At 35.0% G+C, this 19,514-nt stretch overlaps 1 protein-coding gene across 13 annotated transcripts in view; it reads left to right on the top strand.

Annotated features, from left to right (window-relative positions):
• The window catches only part of CELF2 (CUGBP Elav-like family member 2), a 620,126-nt gene that overhangs the window by 16,756 nt on the left and 583,856 nt on the right, over nucleotides 1–19,514 (top strand). For 2 of the 13 annotated variants that reach the window (XM_072653379.1, XM_072653377.1), the window contains exon 2: nucleotides 9,875–9,915. The exons of the other annotated variants lie outside the window; for them this stretch is intronic. The gene's annotated coding sequence lies outside the window, so the exon portion shown is untranslated. The remainder of the gene's footprint in view (nucleotides 1–9,874; nucleotides 9,916–19,514) is intronic. 13 annotated transcript variants of the gene reach the window in all.

The following is a 19,514-nucleotide window of genomic DNA, read 5'->3' as shown; positions in this document are numbered from 1 at the left end:
ACAATAAAAGAAGATGATTGTACCTGAAACTGCAAGTCTACTACACACAAATTGCTACTCCTTTCAAATATACAACAAAATTATCATGTAAGGTTCTTCTTTTTTCCCCTCTCCACACCACCTCCAGCCCTAGAGATGCCTACCATTAGACACACACACACACACACACACACACACACACTCATACACACACACAAAGACATATATATATGTAAAATTATTTTATACATCTATTTATCAGTTCTTTCTCTGAACGCAGATGGTGTCTTTGTTCATATGTCCTTTATAGTTAATTTAGGTATTTATAATAGATAAAATAACTTATTTGCTCAAAGTCATTCTTAAAACAATAATGTTATCACTGTATACAATATTCTCTTGGTTTTGTTCATTTCACTCTTCATTATTTTGTGCAAATCTTTCCATGTTTTTCTAAAATCATTGAGCTCATCGTTTCTTATAACACAACAGTGTTCCATCACAATCATTTGCCACAATTCCTATTTTCTAGCACTACCGCTTGTTTCTTGTGAGTATTTAATGATCTAACCTCCATGCCTCTGTTTGCTTTTCTTCCTCTCTAACATGGGCAAAGTGTTCCTTGTGGAAATGGATATCAGTGAGTGAGCAAAGGAGGGATGTTCCTTCAAATGACAGTCTTTTTTAATTTATAGTTCAACTAAACACTACAGCATATTATGCTTTAGAAACCTGCTTTTAAGCTTTGTCTGCAATCAGGCAAAACATTCTGGAGGATAAATCTGTGTTGAGCTTTAATTCCCTAGTTAATTTTATTTTTCTTATCCCCAGAATTGGCTCTCTTGTCTTTGGCTTTTTCTCTGCAGGTCATCATTCCCCAGAATGAGCATAATCACTGACAAACTCAACCAGTCTGTTTGTTAGATGGGGATCAGAGCTAAATATTTTGCATAGAAACTTCAAACACGTTGAAGTAGAAAAAGAGAAAGTGAGATGATTTGGAGTCCTTGACATGATATTTCATAGTCTGGGTTTTCTTCCCTCTAAATTGGCTTAAATCTGCTTTGATCATCCTCTCTGTTTGGCGTGCATTGTTTTTACTTTCTAAAAACAGTGAATATTTTTTAACTGGTGGAAACTCCATTCTTCCACATAGAGCTTCCATTTCCATTGAACCTTGAAACTGTGTTTGCTTTGAATTCTGATCTGCAAACCATACAATAAAACTTTACAATGCATCTTGAGGCAGAAAGATACAGCTTTAACCATTCTAATCCATAAAAACTCTTATTAATGTGAGTTTTAGACAAGTGATAAGTTAAAATAAACTTCACCCTGAAAATTTGTCATGTCATAAAGATCAGTGTTTTACATCTGACTCTTTTGACTTTTCTTTCTATTTCTGATCCAAATAATTCAAAGACTGTGGGGAACCACTATTCTGGATCTCATTCTCACTGACACAGAGAAACTGGCTACTGGAATGGAAAATGATAGAAACTCTGAGGAGAAAGTGATTATTCCATTTCAGAATTTGAGATAGAAAAGGAGAATAAAGCAGAAAGGCATCACCTGACATACATTCTAGATTTAAGAAGAGCAATTTTAGGGTACATCAGTTGTCTAGGATAAGGGGGATGGCAGCCCTGGAATATTCTGATTTGGTCATGTTGCTCCTGGAGAAGGCAAGTATTAGGAAGGATTGGATGGTTATTTGCTAGTACTTTAAAGATAGCCATGTGGAGAGCGGAAGAGAGTTGTTCTATCTGATCCCATAAGGCTGAATTCAGGTAGACATTGTAGAGAGACACATTCAGGCTTATTTTCAAGAAGAAACTTCATAATAATTAAACTATCTCAAAGTGAAATATTTGCTATAAAAAGCAGATGTCTTCAAAGAGTTCATGACCTCTTGTTAGATTTGATGTGCGCAGGATTTTTGTTTAGGTGCAGGGTTGGACTAAATGTTTTTTGTGATCCCTTCCAGCTCTGAGATTCGGTGAAGTCATCAGAGGAAATCAGATCCTCTTTTGTATTATAGGATGATTTCGTGAGTTACCTCTCTACTTATGTCTATAGATAAACCTCTTTTCAAGAAGAATTTGCTGAAAAGCTAAGCTTACCTGATTGCAGCAATCAAAATGTTTCCAGTATAGTGCATGTATTTGGCCACTGCAGAGTTTAATTATGACATTTTATATTTCCCTTTTCCTATAATTATTTTTCTTTGCCTTGTGCACTTACTGAATAGCCAAGAAGCTGCCTGTAGGGGGAAAAATGAATAAGTGGAAAATTAAATGTCCAGTTAACTAGAGACATGTTTTTATGGGGATATGGAAAATGTCATATCTTGAAGATACAGTCCATTCTAGTGAGAGACCTTGGATGAACAAACTTGTATTATTCCTGCTAATCATATGGTACTAATTTGCAGCTTTACTTTTCCATTAAACTCTCCACAGGTGACTATATACTACAATTTGGTTTAGTATATTTCAGATCCAAGTAATCTTAAAGTTAAGGAGATACTCAAAAATGCATTGTCTAACCACAGGAAATATTAAGTTTTCCAGATGAAAGTGTCTAGGGTAAGAGAAATAAAATATGCATATGCATGTGACCGTGTCCTTTTTTAAAAAGGGCACTGGAATATGGGAGGACAGAGTCCTGTGCTACACAAGATGAAACTAATAGCCTCACAACTTGTTAGTTTTATAGAAAGAGTACTGGATTTGGAGTCAAAGGAGCTGAGTTCAAACTGTAGCTCAGGTATTTACCACTGTAGTCTTGGGTTAAGTTAATTAACCTCTCTGGACCTCAGTTTACTCATCTGTGAAATGAAGGGTTGGATTAGATGACCTCTATATTTGTATATATATATTAGATGACCCTCCTTATTTAAATCTATGATCTTCTGACAGTTTTCACAGTTTAGAAAAATTCTCAGAAGTACTGAAGTGGTAATTCCCTTCAGACTAGTAATTTTCTATTTCTAAATAGCATTGGTCCACATGGACATGATCATAACAATCTATAGGTAACTAATATTTTACAAAGTCAGAGTAGGGAGGAAGGGCAATAGAACACTGATCCATACCTGATTCATTTAGGAATACAAACTAAGCCCATGACAATCACTTTAACTGTTTCTACATCTACCCCAATTCCTGGCTTATTTGGGTCCGTTCTCTGAAATTATTTTGGGGTATGGAACCAAAATTAGCTGGACAACAAGTATTCAAAAATTATGTTTAGAAATTGGGACATAAATTATTTGACATTATTGACTACCCTCTCCTATCTCTCTGAATATTCTTGCTTAGTATCCTTTATTGATTGATCGTCCCTATCACACCTCCTAAGTGTTAACTCTCAATTCTCTGTTCCAAGACATCCTCATTTCTTTCTTTGCTCCCCCTCTTGGTAACCCCATCAGCATTCATAGGGTTCAATTGCCTTCTGTTGTACGCAGATAATACCTAGATTTGTATACCCAGCCCTAGTCTCTCTCCTGCACTCCAGTCTCACATCAGATATTTCCTATTGGACAGTTTGAACTGCATATTCTTTGGCTATGCCAAACTCATCTTGTTCAAAACGGGCCTCTTCCCTCTTCTGAATTTCCTTGGTACTATCTTGAGTAGAGGAGTTGAGAAATGTTTAACAATTTGAATATAAATAAAAATATAATGCAGAACAGGTAATGTTGTTATTGTTTTCAAAGTCAAATAAGAAGCCCACAGGAATCTGTTTCTATTTGAGTTTGATATCACTGATCTAGAGCACTGTCATTCTCCGAGTCAACCTAATTTTCAAGTTTGATATCAGTTTTGATTCCTCATTCTTACATACCCTACATATGCAATTAATTGTCAAATCTTTTCATTTCTACCCTCACAACAGTTCTCATGTATGTTCCTTTCCTTCTATTGCTCAAGCGCCATCTTCTACATGAAGCCTTTCCTGATCCCCCCAGCTAATAGTGTCATTCCTTCCCCATGTTATCTTATATTCATTTTGCATGATTTAGTTACACACACACACACACACGCACACAGTTGCACATGTATATATTTTATTTTTGTCCTTAAAATATAAACACCTTGAGGGTAGGAACAGTTTCACTTTTGTCCTTCTATACTTAGCACTTAACACAGTAACTAGCTTGGTGTGTTTAATAAATAGTTCTTGGTTGATTTGTCTCCCTAGTTAACAAATTTCAATTAAGAGGTTTTTAAGAGACACATCTGTTCTGTCATTGACTTGCTATAAAATTACTGGGTGGCTCAATATTCATAATCTTTCTAAACTGAAGAAGTCATATAGGAATCCTAATATCTACCATAATGTATCTGGACAGCTATCTTGCTAGTCTGGTTGATCATATGAACAAACACGAAAGCCAGATGCTCTAAAGGAGTTTTGTCTTTTCCCTGCCTCTTAAAAACTATACTGTACTGAGACAGAGAGAGAAAATGAGAGAGAGAGAGAGAGAGAGAGAGAGAGAGAGAGAGAGAGAGAGAGAAATGGTGGCTCCAAAGCAGGTTCCCAGCTTTCCCTTATTGTATAGAAAAAGTGCCATCTCTGATGTGTGTTAGAGATGTCCCCATATATATTCAAAACGTCACAGATTCTAAAGCTGGCAGGGAAGTTTAGTGCAACTCTTGTTTTATATGTGAGGAAACTAAACCTCAGAGAGATTAAATATCAGGGCTGGGACTCAAGTGCAAAATCTAACTCCAAAATGCAGTGTTATTTTCAGCTACACCACAATGTTGCTACCATTGAAGACTCAATTTGGCTAGAAATAGCCATCAGTAATCCTAATTCTTTATCAGAGCCACTATATAATAATGGAAAAGACTTGCAGTAGGTGGCTAAGAAAATAATTCTACATTCCAGTGGACTAATTAATGAAGGACCCAACCTCAGAGCATGTGAATAATGTTTCATCATTAAAAGAATAATACTCTTGTTTCCTTTCAAAATAGTATATACCATCCATTCTCAAAGAGTAGGGATACATTTTCTTTCCTAAAATAAATTAAGTTAATGTATTTTTTATTTTTATATCACCTACATTTCCTACTGTATCCCAGCACTACCCCTTTCCCAGAGAGCAATCCATTATAGCAAAGAATTTAAAAGATGCACAAAATAGATCAACAAAACTAGCAGACTGAAAAAGTTTTTCATTATATACAGTTTGACACTCATAGTTCCCAGTTCTGCAAAGAAATGGAGAGGGAGATCCCTTCTCATATCTCTTCTTTGGATCCTACCTATATCATCATAATGTCACAGCATTAAGTTTCAATTATTTTACTTTTATTATTCTTTCCATTTAAATTATAAGTCATTTTATATTGTTTTCCTACTTCTGTTTATTTTCTGATTCTATTTCACTTTGTAGCAATGCACATGAAGTGAATATAATATAAATAACCATCTAAATGTTCTCATGTTAATTAGGGCCATTCGCTGCAGCAATTGGAGTGAGGGCTCCTTGACTTTAAGGAACTGAAAAATGAGGACATTTGATCAGTTTTTCCTACCCATGCAATTCTTTCACTTAATACCAGATACCTCTGAAGTGAATAATTAAGTGGCAACTTAAGCATTATCACTAGGAGGAGAAAAGCAAATCCACACACCAGACTTACATGACCAAAGAAGATGTATTAGCAGATAGTGTGTAATAGCCATCTGGAGACAAGAGTGAGATACTGTGGGTGAGATAATTTGTGTACAGATTGATATAATGGTGTGGTAGTTCCTCAAATTATAGTGGAATTGCAGACTCAAAGATGGTTTTCCAGCTTTCCCTTGTTGTATAGGAAAAGTGTCCTCTATGATGTGTTAGAAAAGCTCCCAGATTTGGAGGGGTTCCTGGATACTGATTGGCGGAGCAAGGAATTATGTGCTACTTCCATTTCCAAGTTGCTTTGGAATTTTTGAAGACAGTAATTGGTTGAAAGAGATGAGAATATATTAATGGAATAGTCTGTGATCTACTCAAGGTTAGCTATCACAAGGGACATAGATAGTCTTCTCTATGATGCGAGGTACTATAAGACATTCTAGGTCTAGTTGGATGGTGTCTCTGAAGTTTTTATTGGTCAAAGAGTGGGAGATTTACTTGACCACCTTTAAGGATGAGAACAAAGGAAGCAAATTGAACACTTATTTGATTTGTTGTTGTTCAGTTATATTGTCATGTCCAACTCTTCATGACCCCATTTGAGGTTTTCTTGACAAAGATGCTAGAGTAATTTGCCATCTCCTTCTCCAACTCATTTTACAGATGAGAAAACTGAGGCAAACAGGGTTAAGTGACTTGTTCAAGATCACACAGCTATGAAGAAGTATCTGAGGCTGGATTTGAACATAGAAAGATAAGTCTTCCTGACTCTAGGCCCAGCATTCTGCCCACTTACATGATACATACCCATTATCTAACAAGTGGCAGGAGGAAAATTTTGTTTTCCTCTCAAGTGGCCTTTGGAAAGTGTTTATGATTTGCTCCCTTGGTATTCTACATGTTAGTTTAGATTCCAAAGGGGAGGAAAAACTTCCAAATAAACTTCCCCTTAACACAGAGAAAGGGTTTTATTTAATAATAGGTAGGTAGATAGACAGATAGATAGATAGACAGACAGACAGACCTATACCTATAAACCTATACCAACACATACATACACATATATGTGCTTATACATTACATAACAAGCAATATTAATTAAATTTATATTTCTATAAGTGAAAGATATAACTTGCAGTTATAAAATTCTATGAAACAAAATCATACTTCTATAAAAAAGAAGAAAGGGCTAAAGATTCACAGGAAGCAGACTTTGTAGAAAACATTTCAGAAATTAAAGGTTTGTTGGCTCTGCTATGCTGTAATTCTCTTTATTCATAATTGGTCATATGTTGCATCACAATAATATCCCATTATATTCACGTGCCATAACTCATTTAGCTTTTACCTAACCAATGGGAACCTGCTTTGTTTCCTGTTCTTTACCATCACAGATATTGCTGATATCAATACTTGGGTGCTCATTTTTCATCTGTGCGTATTTGCTTGATATGTGGTGAAACTGCAGTTGTTTTGAATTGTGTTTCTCTTATTAATAATAAAATTTTGGGAAATTCTTTCATATTCATAGTTTTCAAATTTTTTGAGAGCTGTTGTTCATATCTTTTTAACAAGCATCTTTTGGCGAATACCCTTTAGCCTTAATGTATTTCTGTTAGGGGCCTATATGTCTTGGATATCAGTCTCTTATCAGAGATATTTGAAACAAAGATTTTTCCCACTTGACCACTTCCCTTCTTATTCTGCTTTTATTAATTTTGTTCACACAACAGCTTTTCCATTTCTTGTAATTGAAATTATCTGTTTCATCTGTTGTAATCCTCTGTATCCCTTGTTTGCTTAACAATTCACCACATTGAAATAGAGATGTGTTTTCACTGTCCTGTTTCTCTTTTCTTTGTCTCTAGCCAATGACAATGAGGTGCCAGGCTTAAATCAGGGTAGAGTATTTTTGTTCCTGTATTTGGGAAGAGTAAAGAGGTGTGATCTGTGGGGTTCCTGTGGCAATCTTATGGTTCTGTAGTGGATCTGCAGCAGTCTTCTATTAATTATGTGGCGACCCTGTGTGGGATGTCACGGTGAGAAGGTAGTGAGGGAGAAGGGGAAATCATTCCTTCCAAAGTGCCAATTTCATTCCCTGTCACTCAAAATCCCAGAGCCTTCCCTACGAGCTCATTCTCATGTGATTAGGTGATATGTGACTTGGAGGTAACAGAAATAATTTTACAAATGTAGAAATGAGCACATCTTTGAAGAGCTGGCCTATGCAAGAGGAATTTTATTTGTTTTCCTTTGGTCCCAGAGGTGAGAACTAGTTGAGTGGAAGTTACAAAGGAGAATGGGGATGGAAAGAAATTTAGTTTTGATACCAAGAAAAGCTTTCTAACAATTAGAACTTCCCCAAAGTAGAAGAAGCTGCTTCTGTAGATAGGTTCCCCATCAATAAAGGTCTTAAAGCACAAGTTGGAATGCTATTTCTAGAGTATCTTCTAGTTGGGATTCCTTTGGGGTAAGAGTTGAACTGTAATGCCAGTAGGATCCATTCCAACTCTAAAATTCTGATTCTGAGAATTTGGAAACTATTTGGAAGAGCTAAAGCTATATCTCCATGACCATACTTGTAGTGATCAATCAGCCAATCAATTAATAAACATTTATTAAGTGCCTACTATGTGCCAGGTGCTGTGCTGAGCACTAGAGATACAAAAGGGGCAAAAGACATTCCCTGCCCTCAAGGAACTCACAGTGTTAAGAAACAGAGATGGAATAAGTTCAGTAAGTGAAATTGACCAAAATATATTCTATTATTATAAAAAAAAAACACATTAGAAATGAATAAGGGGCAGGGGAATTCATTTGTCTCCTAGTCATGTAAAGTCCTGGGTCGCACTGACCAAAACTTTTATCGTGTCCAAACTCTGAAGAGTTCCTAGCATATATATATATATTATGTGCCTTAAAATCACTAAAGATTATCAAAAATGATAGAGATAAATGTTGTTTTTAATTCTGAAGACATCAAGCATTTGAAATCTAGATCCTAACATAAATTTCTTATCATTTTATTATTAACCTTTCTATGAAATAATATTTCCAAGGATCTATGTCAGTCAGAACAGAGTTGGGGATAGTTCATGCGGTAAGAGTAACATAACTATATAGTATTTTATGGCTTACAACATTTCCTTAAAATAACCGTGTGAGATAATTAAAGCAGATATTAGCCCTATTTGACAAATGAGGAAGTAGAAGCTAAGAAATTAGAAGACTTGTCCAGGGTAATACAGCTGGTAAGTTTCTAATGAAATCCTATAGAATTTTGGCTTCCTGCTGTCATATTAGTGAAAGCTTAGTCAGAGGAACCAGAGTTAGCCAATTAAGGCATCTTTCTACTGTATGATTCTGCCAAATAGATAAATGTCTGCACTGTGCGATAGATGTGTACTATATAAGTCCTCCTCTTCTTAAATCATCCCCAGCACCTTCCCATCAATAGAAGGAAGTTTTAGCTCTACTTAGTTCTGTATTAGGTAGAAGTTTGAAACGGCAATGCCTTGTCCCAGTAATGTGATATCACAATAGGCTGTTTTGATTATCTTATAAAGATTTTCGAAAGAGAACTGGCCTATAGATTGATAGATGTGATTCTGATTCTACTCTGGTATCATTCTTTTCTTGAACAAATTACTTAGTTTTGCCTTAATATTTCTAGATATAAATAGATATATATATGGGAAATAGATATTTATTTACAGTATGGTTTGAAGTATAGAATGCTAGATGAACTAAAAAGGTGATATGTAAATAATGGTTAATGAATAACATTCTAGAATATTAATGGATCCTAAAGATTTTGACTTATTATATTTAATTATATAGAAAATAACTCAAAACTCCATTGGGTCAAATTTTTCATGATAGTAACACATGTTTGGTGGGAAAAATGTAAACCTAGAACAAATAATATATTTTTAAGAGGCTCACCATCTGTACTTTTGCATGTGTGCATGATTTAGGGATCTTACTAGTTGTGTCTTTTTAGGTTTTATACGTATTCTTTTTAAATATATAAAAATTTTAGTTGGAAAGAAACCTAATCTGTGGATTTAATTATATACCAATCAAATTGGGGGAAATCACATTGAGCAAAATTATTTAGCTTATTTGCTTATTACAAACTCATTTTATTATTCATCTCAATTGGATATCAGCTAACCAACCCTGATAACATACTCTGTATTGATATGTTGTAGGAAAGTCATTCATAAAAGAAAATGCCTGTTCTCTTTCTAGGAATTGAATCAGTGAGGCAGCACGGGATATAGAGAAATCAGGTATGGGACTATACAAATTATATATTTCACTAGAGCAATGGACAGAACAGGATAGCTTTCAGGATCACAAGATTATTTCAAAAGGCAAAAGCCCTCCAACACTACTAGGTCTATTTTTTTTTTTGCCTCAGAAGTTATCATCATCAAAAACCATTTATGAATGACTCACTTATGTATAAAGCTGTGCATGGAGAAGGGGGGAAGGGGAGGGAAGGAAGGGAAGAAAAAAGGTGGGTAGGGAAGGGAAAGAAAGGAAGGAAGGAAGAGAAAGAAGGGAGGGAAAGAGGGAGATTCTGCTTACAACTTATAATTGAACACAAATGTGTTGAGTACGCAATAAATATAATTGAATGATACTACAAATACTTGAAAACTGTCTTAAAGTGTTTTGTTTATCATATATCCTAATTTGTACTGTAAGGGATAAATTGACCACCTAAAAACGAATGAGTGGCTATCCAGTTTCCCATAAACAATACTAAGTACGGAGGAAAACAACAGACACAGGTAGTTTGTGTGTTGTCTGTGCCTAAGAACGCCACCAAAGCCATATAATTCTGGGCATGCATTTTTTTATTTATTTCCATTTTAAAGAATTTTCCCTTCCACCTACCTCCACCTACTGAACAGAAACACAGAACCCTTATGCCATACAGAGTAATTTTATTTTTTTGATATATTTTACAAAACAGATAAATACTGATAAACAAATAAATCCAACTTAAAGCACATTACCACTTTGCCACTAAACCACCTAGTTTTGATTACTATTACTAATAAAGAACATTTTCACTTTTGCCTTCTGCTGATTGTTAACAGGAAGGACAGATATTGTGCTATGATTCTGCACAACTTTTGGACTAATTCAAAGCTCCACCACCAGTAAATGGCCCAACTGTTCAGAACAATTTGGAACCATGAAAAAGAAGTTATTCAATTGTCCATACCCTTTGATTTACTCCTGAATTAATATAACAAAGAGGGAAATGATAGAGAAAGCCCCATATGTTTCTAACTACATGGATTTTATTTCTGCTAAGGTTTTAAGCTTTATGGAATCAAATTGTCTGTTTTGTCATTTGCAGTTTCCTTGTTTTCCTATCGACAGTTGCGATAAATATAACCATCTTTTTCCTGTACATTTTAATGATGATTTTTTTATTTTTTTGGATTTTTTTTGGTGTACAGTGAAAAGTGTTGATCCAAACCTATCTTCTGCCAAACTGTTATCTAGTTCTTATACTAGCTCTGGTCGAATGAATAGTCCTTTCCTCAGTAATTTGTGTTTTGGGATTTATCAAGTACTAGAATGCTAATTGAATTTATATCTAGGCCTTTCTCGTCAATTATATTGCAACAATAAGATTTTTTTAACACGTACAAGATTTTATATTACTGCTTTGTAGTAAAAGGTTGAGATCTGATAGTGCCAAACCCTGTTGATTTCTACTTTTTTTCATTTTCTCTCTTCATAGTCTTGACCTTCACCCCTATAAATCATTTTATTATATTTTTTATTTCAATAAAGTTAATTTCATTGGCCTATGGTTAGGCTAATTTGGGTACTATAATTATTTCTGCTATATTAATATGACCCAGCAAAGAGCAATAAATTTCTCTCAAATTATTTAGGTCTTCCTTTATTTTTTTCATAGTTGTAAGTCCACTCCCTTCACTTTGTTGAATTGTGTCTGCTTTTTGTCTTTCTTCAGTTTTACACTTACTCGATTGTCTACGTCTCAAAGATAACTAAGGGCAGCTCGGCAGTAACATTCACTAATTCTTTTTTCAGTACTCCACAATGGGAGTTCTTCTGATCAATCCGGCTTCTACGTGATGATTAATAAGGGGACTTTAAGTAGACATGTTAAGTGAAGTTTCAGACCTTGCAAAACGGCACATGCCTAACATTCCCTGCACGTCGTTGCCTTGTGTACTGTTTCATGAGTATTTCTGGTTTCCTTCCATCTGGTAACAACTTCAGGGGACTGAGGTGTCTAATTTGTATCCCTGAGTGGGATATGAGGAGGAGGAAGGAGGGGAAGAGGAGTGATGTTTTCAAAAGCAAAGCACACTCCATCTTCCAGATCAGGGTCTTTACTCCAAAGGCTTTTAAGTGCCAGATCATTTAGGGATTGACACTTCAAAAGGTGTAGTCCAGCAAAGTGTGCCTAAAATGTATCAGAATCTTTTACTGTACTTCTATTGGCAGCCAGAACTAACACTTACCTTATAAACTAACCGTGTTATATTAAGCATATTCTTTTTGTAGTTATATTTAAGAGGAGCCTGAGATTTGACTTGAAGTATAAGTCCTTCATAAACTTCCTCTGTAAGTTTATACTTTTAACAATTGCAATAGTCCACATAACGGAATCAATCAGTAAATTACATCTAAAGGCAAATTAATACTTAGTAAAACCATATCATATATTTTAATACATTAGTGAATATATGATCTCATTGGCTAGGATTTTCTCTTCATTTGCGTATGTTACAATCAATACTTTCTCAACATATCCAATTCTCTTCCACATTCTGCTGTTGATTTTACCTCATGAATCAACCCAATATACTAGAAGTCTTCCTATTTGTCACAAGGGATCTGGTATAGTACTTAGACTGTGAACCTGTACTCTTATGGTATAAACACCCCCACATCCATTTTTATTACATTTCCTGGATTATCTCTCTTTTGTCATTTATTATGATTCGGTTATCACTGGAAATATGTTGTACCAGGAATCTACTTGTAGTGAATGACGATTCTATCAAATCCCAGGACATTACAGTCTCTCCTCAATGAGACCCATGATTACTCAAAAGAACTCAAGAACTACCTATACAAAGAAAAATTAAATGGGTAAAAATGCTTACTGTCCAGGCTACAGCAAGTATTTGGAAGGTCTCCCCATGGAATTAATACAGTACAAAATGTGGATGGGCTGTGGGGGTGGACCTAGAATTAAGCAAGAGGAAGAAGGTAAATTGAACTGTATTTGGGAAATTATGCAGTGCTTTTGATCATCACAAGTTGTTCTCTGGCATGTTAGCACACACACATATATATATATACATAAATGTATTGTTGGGTATGTACAAGTATATATTATGTATATATATGTTTATGTATATTTATTATAGGTGTGTACATATACACATGCACATATGTGTGTATATATATTAATATAAATGACATCCTAGTGATGCTGTGGAGTCTTGAATCTTAGATCACCACCCACTCCCAATACTCAGAATTACTCATTATGTAACCATGAAATGTATGCTTGGTTCAGATTCTACGACAAACAAAATTATCTGCCATAGAAAAAAATAAATTTTCATCCTGTCACTTACAAAACTGAAACCTTTTTCAGTATAGAAGAAAGTAATTTTCTGTCAAATTATAGGAGTTTACATTTAGAACAGCTAGGCGCCATACTACATAAAGCACTGTACATGGAGTAAGGAAAATCTGAGTTCAAAACCAACCCCAGACACTAGCTATGATTGACAGATAACTTAACCTCTCCCAGCCTCAGTTTCCTCCTTTGTAAAATGGGGAGATTATAATGACTACCTCACAGGGTTCTTATATCATTTCATAATATTTGTGAAGTGCTTTGTCATCCTTAAAGTTCTGTATAAATTCTAGCCATTTAGGCATGACGTTATTTACATAGCACCTTAAGACTTATACAACAATCCTATAAAATAGGGAGTGTGAACATTTTTCAAAGGAGGAAACAGAAGTTCATACGTTGTTTTGTCATACATATTAACTTGAGCTCTACCAGAATTGATTTTAAAAGTTTAAAGTTTATACAGAGATTATGAAGAACCAGTATATCTAAATATAAATAATTGTCTCTCTTCTACTCTGCCATTGGCAAAAATGGTCAAGGTGATTTGTTTTGTTTTGCTTTTGCCAACACAGAATTTCCCGAAATTCTGAGCGTCTCTAGAATTGTCAATACTTTCATACACTAGGAAAACTCTACCACAACTCTTCAATTCATTTCAATTCATCAAATATTTTTTAATCCTCTACCAGAGATCCATTTTTTAAAGCGGTGATTGCTATGTGTCTTATCAGCAAGGATATTTTTTTTTAAAACACAAAGTGTAAAATTGGAGGCTCTACATCAAGGATTGAGAGAGAGTTCATGGAGTGTCTCCTAGGAGAGACAGGGTCTGGGTACAATGTGGGATCATTCCCTCTCCAGACCCAGCTCCCTCCCAAGAGGGAGGATGGGGTCAAGGCAGATGGCTGCAGAAAGGGAAAACTGGAAGAAAGGACCAAGAGGGGATATCTCTCTCCTAGGGAGCCCCTAACCCTCACATGGACATGGAGGGGAGAGACAGTATACAAAGACATTTGCCTAAGGCTGAGGCAACAGAGTGTCAGTGTTTCAGACTTCACTAGCAAAGCTACCCACAACACCATGATTCCATGGTTATCCACAGGAATACAGAAGTTCAAATATGCTTTCCAAGTAATTTTACTAGAACCCTAAAAAAAATTGATGTTTTCCTAATGCCCCAAGTGTCCTCCTTTTCTTTAGCCCCACAAAATATTTCTTGGGTTTGAAGCAGTGACACATTCATGAAGGCAATTGCATTAGCTCTGATAATGCTAGGACTTAACTTTTTATAAGAATGTGAAGGGCAAATGCATTTAGAATTACTACTTTCTTCAGCAATGTCAAAAATATTTAGACTTTGTTGATTAACAGGCCGTGAGTGTACTTTAGCCAAGAGAATTCAGCCCAGATATGTGCCTGGACTCAGGAGTTGCCAATAAACATAAGAGAATGTTTTTTTAAAAAATGAATTGAAAGTTTAAGGTTTAACTAGTCTGTGCAGATAACTCTCCAATCCTCACACTCTGGGGTCTCCTAGGCCTCATTTTAGGAGTTTCAATGGGATGTTGCCAATGAGTTTTTTTTTTTCTCAGTTAATGGGAATGTTTCATCATAAGGTCTAGGATGGAAAGCTTTCTGTTTATGATTATTTGTCCTCTATGCCTTCTTATGCATGCTAGATCTTGTTTTAATAAGCATTTGTAATTCTAATCTGCACGGATACTTTAAAAGTTTCCAAAGATACTTGGATATTCATTTTAGCTATTACACAACTGGAAATTTGAATTTATTTGGAAATGGCTTTAAGATCATTAGCCCTAACTTCCCTGGTGTTCTCCTAAATAGTTTCAGTGGTTTGCTTGGGAAAGTTGCCAATATCTTAAGCTTCCAGTGGTGATAGTAAGATTTGTGTGTTCCTATGAAGCTTTCATAATGTTAGAGTTAACATTTGTGTGCATAATGAAATGTGCTTGGTATTTTGACTTTACAGACAAAACTCCCTTATGGATTATACTCTCTATCAAGATAACTTTGCATGGCTGATGACCAGAGTTTATCTTGGGGTTTTTTAACCACCATTTCTTCAGCTCCATCTAAGTAGAACACTGTAGTGAAGGTACTTAGGGAGGGTACACATAAGAGATGAGACACAACCCCACCTTTGAATCCATAAAAACAAAAAAAGTAAGAATAAAGCATTTGTAGGTGTAACTATCACCCAGCAGACTTAAAAGCCAAATGATCCCTCACTGTTTGAGCCCTATTTATTCAGCAATCAGTAAAAGGGCCCTTAATGAAATATTTGCTCAGGAACCCAGAATTTAGAGCTATATCACTGATAACATAGCAACAAATTTAAAAAAAAAGATACAATGAATATAAAACATATAAATGATTAGGGGATATAGAGTGATCAAGCGTTCTGTATGTAGTAGATCTGATCCCGAAATACACAAAATGAGTCTACTCATACACCAGTATCGAATTTTCCAGTCTGTCTAAGGAACCTGGAGGTCAGTATTTTCTTCATTTTACAAATATTTCCATGAACCACTATTTCTTGATGATCCAGACATCAAGGAACTAGTTCTCAGATCACCTAGCTATCCATTTCTTGTTTCATTCATTTAACATTCACAAAACAGCTGCTTTAGTACCTGCTCAGTACTAAAGAGGAGCCTCACCTCACCTTTTCTTCTTGATAGCTCTTTTACTACTAAGGTCTCTTTTTGAAGGTTTTTCACTATCCACTAACATTGCTTCCAACGCTGGGTCCAGGAAGAAGGAGGTAAACTCTTTGAGAGGCAGTAGTTACAGTCTATTTGGAAAGAAAGGAAACTGAAACTAACAGCTAAAATAGGACTTGGGTCTCCAACTAAAGACAGATCAATAGCGAGGAAAAGATTCAACATGAACTGTTTATCTACACACGCATGTGCATTTATGCACACATGTGTCTCCATACATGTATATTTATGTGTTGCACATATATACATTTATATGTGTAGATACATGTGTGCACGTATCTACACATACATTTTTTGATCCATCCTTGATGGAATCAAAAGGATTGAGGGGTTGTGGTTTCACAAACCACAATACACATGGCTAGTGTGAGTGGAGAGGCAGGACTCAGACCCAGGTTGTCATCAGTTCAGTGCTGTCCTTCTATTCATAAGATCATTCTGCAAAATATCATTACCTTTCTTTTTTCTCTGTAGAGTAATTTTATAGAATACATATATAATAGTATAGAGTATTGTATATACTATGCTGTATGGTAATCCAAAGATTATACTATAGAAAATATATCATTTTCTTCATTTTGAACAGAATTAGTTATCAAAGTTACAGTTTGCTTTTTAGAAAACTTCTGACAAAGAAGTTACTTAGTTTTTCAAACACTAGTTCAATTCACTTTCTCATATGCTTCAACAGTTCCCGCTGGAATGAAGAAACAGATATGTCTAGACCACATCTTAAAGGGTTAGGAAATTACTTGGTATGTCACCCCTGCAAAAGTATTCAATTTAAAAAAGGAAGAGCAACCATCAGTATTTTTTCTTCATCATTTCACCAATATTGTGAGGATGGTTATTGAACAAAGTTTATTTTATTAAATCCAACAGTACCATCAGAATTGCCCACTTCTAAGTTCTCAGAAGAATTGTATTCTGAAGTCAAATGAAAGAATCTCAAGAAATGGGACAGAGGACTTCTGCATGTTCTAGAAAGATCTGACTGAAAGTACTGAAAGTATTTCAAGGATCTGCAAATCCTTTGTTGGGACTCCTCTCTACTAAGATCACAATGATTCTGTGACTGAGTAGACATTCTTCCAGTTACCGTACAACCAACTTGATGACCTTGTCAAAATTCACCCAGGCATTATAACCTATCACTGGGCCTCTTCTCAAAGTCGTTCCACTTGGGTTTGGGATCTGCCAAACATACTCTGCCCGCACAGCCTTCACTGACCTCAGATGTACCTCCATGGCATGATAAAATCTCAAATTTTAACGTGGATAGGATCTCTTAAGATATTTGTCTAAATTTGATACAGTATCAGTAAAAATCTTTCAATTCCCACCCCATAGGGAGGCAAAGAAATAATGAAACAATGAAAAGTCAATTAATAAAGGGTGAATTGAAAACAATAAAAAGCTAAATCCAACTTTCTCCACCAAAAATATCTCTCTCAGGACTAAGCCCAGATTATTTTGTTGGTATATTTAACATATAAAATAATACATCATTATTTTATTAAACAACACCTAAATGAATCAATATAAGATTTTTTCAGGTCAAATAGTCTTTATTAATCATCACTATTATCATAATCTTTTATTTCCCTCTGCTCAATCAGTCATACGATGTTATATATTTCCTGAAAATAACATTCATTCATCTTATCTTACCACTCCCCACCCATTCAAATCAACTCATTGCAAACAGAAACAAAACATAATATCTATAAGAAACCTATTATCTGTAGTCATAATAATTTTCATACCTAAATATTTTGATCAAAGGAAATAAACATGATATATTTGAGAACTTGAAGACTTTATTTTAATTGCAGAGTCTTTGTTCTATTTTTAACCCCAAATTGTTTTCTGGAATTCAGATTTCAAATACTCCAAATCATGACAAGAGAACAGAATCCAGGTCACATGATGCTGATGGATGGCCAGCCATGGGGATAGAGTTTTTGAAAACTCATGTAAAGCAGTTGCTTTAAGCTAGAAATCGCTTGATTGAAAACATTCTTAAATGGTCTCAACCTGACCTTTAGAGTAGAGTCTAAGCCCTGGAAATGTAGTGTAGAGGAGGAATAGAGAAGAGAAAGGGAAAAGGAGGAAGTGAAAGAAGTTAGTGATGAAAGAAAAGGTAGGTTAATACTTGTTTGCATTACCCAGGTTGGAATAATTTGATTGTTGTATGTTCAATAATGTGATCCATGTAATGCTACTTGCTGTTTTTAGCTTTTTAATGAAATATCTCAAAAGGTTCCAAGAAATCAACTTATCTTTCAAATTTATATATCATTTTAATGTACAATTTCATTTCCTGAAAAAACAACAACAGGAAAACATTGTAATATTAGAGGAAGAAACTAATGCATTGGAAAACTCCCATTTGTTTTTTCCTACCACTGTTCATTTAATACTCTATTAAATTTATTTCTTTGTCTGTCTGACATCATTATAGAAAGGTTATTGAGCTGGTGCCAATCCAGACTCAAGATATAGCAATTTCTGTTCAGAAGTTTTATAAGACTGCTTTCTCAAAAATCTCTGTATGGGGTATAATAATGGAAGTCTCCTGGCTTGGATATGGAAGGGCAATTGTTTAGCCTCATCTGGGAAAAGCTTTTCAAAGGGCAGTACAAATTGTGACTATTAAATTCCATAGATTCAAGAAAAACAAAGTCCAACTGGAGGATGCTGTAGAATTACAGTAATACAAACAGTATTTATAGTGGATTATTGGAGCCTGAGTTGCAATGTAATCATAGCTATTTTATAGTGACAATCCTTACTTCAATGCCAGTCTATTGCCTGTAAGCATAAAAAAAAGGCCATGTGACATAGTTTATATAATGTGTCACTCTACAATGAAGCCAAGATTGACTACTCATTTTATATGCTCCTCCTTCTTGGGTCCTTGAAAAACATTCTTTTTTAATAGCATGCAATCCATTCCTCTCTTTCCTATTTACAATGCTCCCTGCTCTGTAAACCCTGCTGAAAAGACAAAATAAGAAAAAGAAACTGAGAGAGAACAAAATCCAAAACAAATCGAATAAACTCTAGGGACTTTTTTTTTTTTTTTTTTGCTTAGGGTATTCACACAAGGAAAATGAAACTTTTGTAAGCCCCATAATTTGGCCAGAAGAATTGTAAAAGTACGCACTTCCTGTGTTAGTCATTTTCTGTTGCCTAGCTGCAAAGTATAAATATATTATAAAACTGTTTTATATCTTGAGTATATATATGTATATATATACACATATATATACATACATATATCAGGGTTTTTTTAAGTTACCTCTCTCCCCTCCCAAAAGCAGTTAGATATCATTGTTTTAAATTCTGACAAATCTAGCATGATTTCCAAACAAAGTTTGCTCATCTCTAGTTTAAATACTGGTCTGCTCTGAGGTTGGGTGGAGAAATAAATATTGACTAAATTAAAACATCAGTGTTAGAAATGATACGTGGTTAAAACCCA

Source organism: Notamacropus eugenii, chromosome 3 (assembly GCF_028372415.1).
Source record: "Notamacropus eugenii isolate mMacEug1 chromosome 3, mMacEug1.pri_v2, whole genome shotgun sequence".
In the NCBI taxonomy this organism is placed as follows: Eukaryota; Metazoa; Chordata; class Mammalia; order Diprotodontia; family Macropodidae; genus Notamacropus; species Notamacropus eugenii.
The sequence above is the reverse complement of the archived record's forward strand: the minus strand, read 5'-3'. Positions and strand labels throughout refer to the sequence as shown.